The following is an 8,954-nucleotide window of genomic DNA, read 5'->3' as shown; positions in this document are numbered from 1 at the left end:
ATCTATCTATCTATCTATCTATCTATCTATCTATCTATCTATCTATCTATCTATCTATCTATCTATCTATCTATCTATCTATCTATCTATCTATCTATCTATCTATCTATCTATCTATCTATCTATCTATCTATCTATCTATCTATCTATCTATCTATCTATCTATCTATCTATCTATCTATCTATCTATCTATCTATCTATCTATCTATCTATCTATCTATCTATCTATCTATCTATCTATCTATCTATCTATCTATCTATCTATCTATCTATCTATCTATCTATCTATCTATCTATCTATCTATCTATCTATCTATCTATCTATCTATCTATCTATCTATCTATCTATCTATCTATCTATCTATCTATCTATCTATCTATCTATCTATCTATCTATCTATCTATCTATCTATCTATCTATCTATCTATCTATCTATCTATCTATCTATCTATCTATCTATCTATCTATCTATCTATCTATCTATCTATCTATCTATCTATCTATCTATCTATCTATCTATCTATCTATCTATCTATCTATCTATCTATCTATCTATCTATCTATCTATCTATCTATCTATCTATCTATCTATCTATCTATCTATCTATCTATCTATCTATCTATCTATCTATCTATCTATCTATCTATCTATCTATCTATCTATCTATCTATCTATCTATCTATCTATCTATCTATCTCAAATCTCAAATCTCAAATCTTGTGAATACTGCTGGACACAACGCTATACTTGTGTTTCCTGGTGTATGGTGTGATACTACGTATACACCATAAGTGTACAATAATTGCAAAGAAAACTAGGCGTAATCGAACTTGCAGGCAAGTACACCGAAGCCCAGTTATTATGTTGCATGGGTATCAGTTTTATATTCCACCTTCATGACATCGTTGTGGGGATGTTAAATTGTTCAGGAAGGGATGTCATGTCATACAGGGTAATAATGATCCATTGTTGGAACGCACTTTCAAATTCATCCGACTGGAAATTTCTATAGTAGGTCGCAGACGATCTGCGGTTCACGATGGTCGTAAGTGTTCATTTAGAGGGATTTAAAATGGTGTCGTATTTTAATTCACAGTCAACATCAGTTTACATGGGAAAAGTTAGATGTTCATCTGTGCCGAATTGTCCCGAGTCACTTCTTAGGAAACCTCATTGCACCATTTGTATTATGGATCATGTGAATTAATAGTGTAGTTTGGTTAGAGGAGTTAAATTGGTCAAATCATCCTTCCCTATTTCTCATTACAGTAGTGGACAGTATGGACCTCATATCAGTTACATATTTCACAGTTAGATATTTAAGTGTTCAAATTTTATGGTTGAGCACTTATATTTTACCGGCGTGAGAGTAATTATAAAGATAGGCCTATGTCATTTTGTTGTATGGGGGACTAGTGGACGGGGAGGAGAGGGGAGGTTGGGACTTTGGTGATGGGACCGGTCCCAAAAAATCGTAACCGGGTACCCGTCTCCACGGTTCGGCCGGCCCCTGGATACCCATTCATTACGTATTCAACCTAAAACACAATTCGGCCTTTACTATAACATATGCTTTATAATGTTACTACGTATATAGGCTATGCGGGCCTTTAGTCACGTAATGGTATAAGACTGTAAACAACTGTTGGTTTAAGTACATTAACCTGCAAACTCATGTATACGACAAGGCTGTATATTTATATCAACTTAAATTACCTCTCAGTTAAAATCAAAAACATGCCATGGTTTTCCCCACTCATATATCATTTCTTAAAAATCTATGAAAAAGTATGGTACGTGTCGTCACTTTCAAGTGTGCAATTTTACGCCTTTCAAGCCTAACAGTGGAATGCCGAAGGAACTGCTTGTGTAAATATGGTTTGAGTAACAATAGTGACCAGCATATTTTGCAATCAAACCTTTCTTACAAGAAAATAACGGCAACGCGATATCATACTCGCACAAGGTCTATCCAACACCTGTTCTATCTTTGTTCTGCACTATGGTTATCGTTCCAGGAGGTCGCGGCTATCTATAGATTTGTTGGAAACTCTGAAAAAAAACTGTAACATCAATCACCCCTTATTATTTAATGGTTGTGTCCATTGTATATAGTAACAAGCCGATCACACGTTGCCTAATTCTTGCAAGTATTAAAAGATTATGTTCGTTTTTTTGGCACCGTTCCACTAAATAAACGGGGAGGAGGGGTGGGGTGGGGGGGGGGTCAACTTATGAGTGTGAGAGTCCCGTCCGCCCAAAACTGACCGGAGAAAGTACAAAAACTTACTAACTAATCAATTACAAGGATATTAAGGAATTTTAAGAGACTAAGAATGGTTTTGGTAACAGTTCAATTATTATAATTCTAGAACTTATTTGTTTATAGTGCACATTAGTATAGTGAGTTCTACGGGAAAAATACTGTTTAAGAAAAGTCACCCAGGAATTAACCTGGGCACGAAAAACCAAACAACCGAACGGCTGATCCGCTCTCAACCCCAGCCCCCTTGCATCGGGACTGTGACTGTGTGATCATCGTCAAGTGTGTATCATGATTCCCCGCGAAGGGCAACATATACTACACATGATCTTAGCCAAAAGGCCGAGAAGCGATCTACGGGGAAAATTGTCGGATTAACTTGCCAGCTTTTAGGGAAATTCTAGTAGCTGATATCGGTACCTTTAAGGTATGATGTATAGACCCCGACAATAGCACACTATCATGGAAAAGTTTCTTGAGATTACGTATAATCGACCTGCCTTGGTCGTAAAGTGACTTCTTTTTACCAATTTGTCTGCAACGCCTGCCACATATTTTTTTCTTGTAGGAGGGTCTTTGTGTGAACGCTGTATGATTAACTACACTGTAGACATGAACATATTTCCACCCAGTGTTTACACAAAGAGCCTAATGGTGTTAAGAAGCTATGCAGGCTAATCTTAGAGTCTGAGGTGGATTTACGACCGTGACAGGTCGCTTACAAAACTTTCCTAGCTATAGCGTGCTATAATCGGAGGCAATTTAGCAGATCTTTAATGTTTGCTATCATGGTAATTGAGTTGCCTTTAAGTTGATTTTCTATAGTTGAAAATAATATGAAAAACAAACGGTAAGTTCATTTTATGAAAGTCTGAATTCAGAGAAAAATTAGCATGATTTAAGCAAACATTTCAACTGTAATTATATTATAAGGATAAATCAACAAGAAGATTAATATATTAATACCAATAACGTTCTTGAAGAGCATCCGTCAGGAAGATGTGCAGACCCTACAAATGTTCTCTTGTGATCTAGTCAGCCCTGGAAGAAAAAAAAAGAAGTTGATTTATCCTTTTAAATTAATATGTGCAATTCATAGTATGGTATCCTTTTAGTGTATTTTCATGTTTACTATTTGTATTATTCTTATTCCATCTTATCATTGTATTGTCTTATTGCGAGCATTTAATTGCCCTTTTTTGGTGCTTAATAAAGTTTATTTGAATTGAATTTGAATTTGAATTTGAATCGAGGGTTTACCCAATCAAACCAAATTACACAAAATCTTTGGTATATAATGACAGAGATATATTTGTGAAGAAACAATGCCTCAAAACAGTAATTACGAAAGTGTGGGAGGGATTGAAGGCTCGCCCCAAACCGCGTGCCTCGCTCTGAAAAAGTTAACTTTCCGTTGCTTGCAAGTGAAGTTTTTTTCTTGTCGCTTCAAAATGCAGACAGAAATGAAACGTGATACATTGTTATCTTTTATCTAGACCGGAGATGTCCATCGCTGCTATGTACACTGTGTTGTGGGTATTGACCGTATAGCTGCATGTACTGACTGTACACTAGTGTCTAATTACCGACGGCAGCAAGCTGTGTGTGTATTCTCTGGGATCGATGGTGGTGTCTAACACTTCTGTTACACCTCATTCGAAACTAGGTCAGATTACCGGCATGAGGCGTTTCTTTGTGCGCGAGTTTTCAGTGTCTTGAAATGTCGTATCTGGGGGCAGTCATTTTGTAAATCTGTGACGTCATAGTGCCACTGAGTGGGATCTGAAACCTATTACTTTCTCTCTGTGTTTCCTATTCATATTATCAACTTGGTTAAATGTATAAAAGCATTTTAGCTGAAACCAATGCCATCATACGATCATGTTGAATTAGGGTTCAATATTTAAGATTCAACATTTGGGGAGTGGGGGTGGGGGTGGGGGAATCTCTATAACAGAAAATAAATATTGTAATAACTAACGAGAGAAGATGAAAACACTTGATACACACGTGGTATGATGATGTCATATTTAGACTTGATCAAGTATGTTGTGAAGAAACATTAAATCTGTGAAATCTCTTAAATGGAGTCCGATTTTTCTTAGCGGTATGGGGAAGTTGTTTATTGTTATATTATAAATGTATGTATCACATATACAAATAATGATGATATTGTTTGTGTCTTCTTGAATAATGATCAAATCTTAAATTGCAATAAAAAATCAACCAAATTCATAAGGTCAAATTAAGGGTGCTCAGTTTCCAGCTAATTGGACAAAAGAATGTTCATTTAAGTGTTGACGTAGCCATATAGAATAAAGTAATTCAGCTGCGGTCTGAAACTGGTGTTAAGAGGTCATCATATATAAACAAGCCAATATCAACAATCAATTATATACAATGGTGCTAAATAAGTTATCAAAGATCAACATTGACATGCAGAATCATTGAAAGACATTTTTCTATTCCAGTTTAGCATTTCCTTGCCAAATGCTATATAGGACTGTTTCCCAGAATTACCCGGCGATTTTATTAGTGAATAGTATACATAAGCTTATGCATACCAATATCAATCATGGCATGCTCATGTGAAATGTTAGCACTCTGAATTCTTTCGTAACATGTTTTTTGAATCCTTAATATATATATATATATATAGACTTTATTGTGTTGGCATTGCAACTCTAACGAAACACGGAACAAGGAAATTGAATCACTGATTTGAATGTACACTTGATACGACTTCCTTTGTAAAAGCAAATTCCAATATTGATGTCTTGGTACTCTCAGCCCACCCCCCCCCCCCGCATAGTTTCCCTCATCCCACCCAATAAACGTCTATATTTGTTAAGATTCCTACGTTTTGTTGTTCCACAAATATTCTAGCTATGGTTAAAGGAAACATATTGAGTAAATTTCAGGCAACATTAGCAGTTTATAAAAACTTTGAGAAAAATCAACTTGTTTGTGCTTTTCAATCTAAATATCACCATGAGTTATATATATATATATATAAATATACATATATATATATATATATATATATATATATATATATATATATATATATATATATATATATATATATATATATATATATATATTACTGGTGATATTAGCAGATATAGTAACTACATACAAAACACTTGCCTACTTTGTATATAAAAACTTATACAGATACGTTTAAAAAAAGTACGCAAGACAGAGTCTGGCCATGAAACCTAAAGAACATGGTGCACGCTCAATCCCAGTCACGCTACGAGACTGTAACCATGCATGTGATCAATGACGTCATATTACGTTCAGCCTGAAGGCCAATCAAATTGTATAGAATTGTCTGTCTAATTGGGATTCCCCTTTTATTCACCCCCTTTAGTGTCCGATGTCTTAATCCATAGTGACTTCAAATATCCCCTTAAAGTATTCCTAGAACTTAAGTAAATGGTTATATAAATACACTTTGTTCTCTGATATGCCGATACCATTGTTTACAGAACTCCGCGATGACACCGTGAAAACTTAAGGTCACGAAATTGGCTCCTTGCGCTAAATAAAGGATATGGTGACAATAAGAGTAATTACTGTGTGTGCTGTCATATTACTGATTAGACATGTTTTCTCAAATCTCCTGAAAATATCTGAACCAAGTTGCATCCAACCCGTCTGCACAAATCGTCACCTCCAATTTGGACTATGAGCCCTTCCATATAAGTGTGTAATGTTTATTCGTTGGCTAGGATCATGATATACACTAGCTGTTCCTCCTACTATGGAACTCCTCATGTACACTGTAGTTTGACGATGATCACATAGTCACAGTCTCGATGCATGGTAACTGAAGCGTGTCCAGGACGGAAAGGGGGGGGGGGGACAAGCTGTGGATTTGAGTGGAGTAGCTGTAACCATCTCGGGTCCAATTCAGCATATTTTGATCACACGGGAAAGTGTCCCAAGTTTTGTGTAAAACATAAAAATTGACCCTATCCATGAATGCAACTACTGGAATTTGTTGCACAGAATGCAAAGAGGGTCCCGGCATTTTGTCGGGGCGTTGAGTTGATTTTGCTGTTTCCTTCTCTTTTTCCCCCTGAAGTCAAAGTCACACGTCCCACTCAGTGCCCTCCGAAGTTTTTGACTCAGACCCTCCACTACCCCCCCCCCCCCACTCCGCTCATATTGGACCCTATTGGACCCAGATTAGTATATTGAGAGTGCAAAGTATAAACAGTGAGCGGTTTACTTTAGAAGACAGTCAGTTATGTACCGTTCTCTTCATACAACCGTTATACTAACGCATTACTGCACACATAATCATAACAATCTCGAGTAGCAGTTTAGAACATTATGTGCTTAATTTACATCAATAGTCTTTAATATCATAAGAAGGTTAAATTATGGTCACTCATACTATTCAAACTTCATTTTAATGTCGCCCTCAGCCAGTGCTTTACGGAAGCTTGAAAGTGCCATTGACAACTTGTTGATGGCACTTTTAAGCTTCAGTAGTTCTTCCTCTCTTTGATATTTCATTGTCCAATTTAACACCCAATATTCTGGGAACAACTTGAAAAGCCACAACCTCCAGAAAAGTAGTTTCAAAGAAGAAAAAAAAATAACAATTTTTAGTATGCTAAATTTGGCGACAATAATGCAGATGGCCTTTAAATATTATTCTTACGAATCTTCTCGATAAAACTTTATAAAAACAGAAAAAGATATTTTGCCACTTTTCGTTAGGATAAGGCTAGCTGTACGTTTAATATCATTTTCACTACAAATTCGTGTTATTTATTATTTGTAAATATTTAATCGCATGTTGTGAAAACAAAATTAAATTAAATTAAATTAAAAGGCCCGTACGGTAAGAGAAGGCGTGAACAGCACGAGGTGAGTATTGCATGTAACGTGTAGGTCGTATATGGCTTAAGTGTGTACTTTCGGAATTTGTTTATTTAAAGCGACAGACGATATGCATTCGCATGCAGGCGCGTAGCCATAGGGGGGGGGGGCGAAGGGGGAACTCGGGGTCTCCCCCTTGAGCATATTTTTTTATTTGTTTTATGATATCGCTAGTAATTTCAAAATAAAAAAATACTTAGATGCACCTAACAAGGCCGCGTGGAAAGTGCCATTTCCAGTGATCTGGGAGGCATTTTCGGCCAATTTTGTTTTGAGCGCTTCGCGCCAACACACGGTGGCGCTACGCTTAGATAGTTTGCTACAGCTGCTACAGTTTTCGCCCCTCCCTTGCCCCTGTTCGCATGAAAGAGAATTGACCAAGTATGTGCCTGGTACGGATGGAATTGTAACCGACGAGAATGGGTACATCCGTATAGATCTATTTGATCAAGGTAAACAGAATAAGTGCTAGTACACTAACTTGATTCTACGAGTTTATCGATCTGTTTGACGAGCTGTCACCAAAACTAAACTATAAGGCAAATAACAGTAAGGAAGTAAAAACTGAGCATATATACTGCACAGGTCTTGGTTATAGACGAATATATATATATGTATATATATATATATATATTTATATATATATATATATATATATATATATATATATATATATAATATATATATATATATATATATATATATATATATTATATATATATATATATATATATGCTCAATAAATAGAAGTAGAGCGAGCAAGTACATATAAACATATAAGGTAACAACATGCTGTAAGGTATACCATATTCGTATATTATATATATGGTATGTGTTTGTGTGCATGTGATTTGCATTCTGGAGTGTAAAAATGTTAAGAAGGCTCCTACACCGACGAATTATGAAGCTCTCAGTCATTTCCAAACAAAGAAAAGGGCATTCACTATACATTTGCGCCTATTATTAAGGGGATAATATGCATAGTTTGCCATTATAAAAATGCTTTTCGTTAGGCGTGAAGACTCGGGGACGCTAAAGAAACAGTCTTAGTTTGTTTTTTCAACCGGCCTAGCTGTTTGTCTATCTAGAAAGACTATTTTTGTCAAAGAAATTCCTTATCCTGTCTTTACAAAGATTTCTTTGTCCGAGTGAAGCAAGCAAATTACTTAACCATAGAATGATCCAATAGGCTTATACTTGGAATAGTTACTTACTGCTTACGTATATAAATTGTGTTCGATCTTGCATGACTCTCTGCTCAGTCTTGACGTCATCAACAGGTCAGACAGAGGTTATTTGTTATTGGTCAATATTTACAATTAAGACGTCATTTATAGAATCAACGGTCAACGCGGTCAATGGTGACCGCGGAAAGTCGGTCGGACACCTGAATGATATCAAAATCGCTTGACTAAGACGAATAGTGATAAAAGAAAATAAGAAATGATTTTTAAGCTATGATTTTTTAAATCATATTGTATATGTTCATTCCTAAATATCGAACGTTCTTGTCAACTCCATACTCAAAATTTAAATTTTTGTCTATAAAAGAAGCTGTGACCGTTTTGATTTCTAGCAAATGCTACGACCTTCTTACGAGGCACATCACGATTGTTAATCGAGGACAGATCCAAGGACAGAACCCGGGGACCCGGGCCTTCCCCTTCTCTGAGTTTTGCACTTAAATTTGCTATAAACATAGTCATTTCTGAAACTTTGAAGGACCATAACAACGACAACAACATATATTATATAGGTGCTTTTTACGACTATACTATATGATACACGG

The sequence above is a fragment of the Apostichopus japonicus genome, chromosome 13 (genome assembly GCF_037975245.1).
Source record: "Apostichopus japonicus isolate 1M-3 chromosome 13, ASM3797524v1, whole genome shotgun sequence".
Taxonomy (NCBI): Eukaryota; Metazoa; Echinodermata; class Holothuroidea; order Aspidochirotida; family Stichopodidae; genus Apostichopus; species Apostichopus japonicus.
This window is presented reverse-complemented; position numbering follows the sequence as displayed.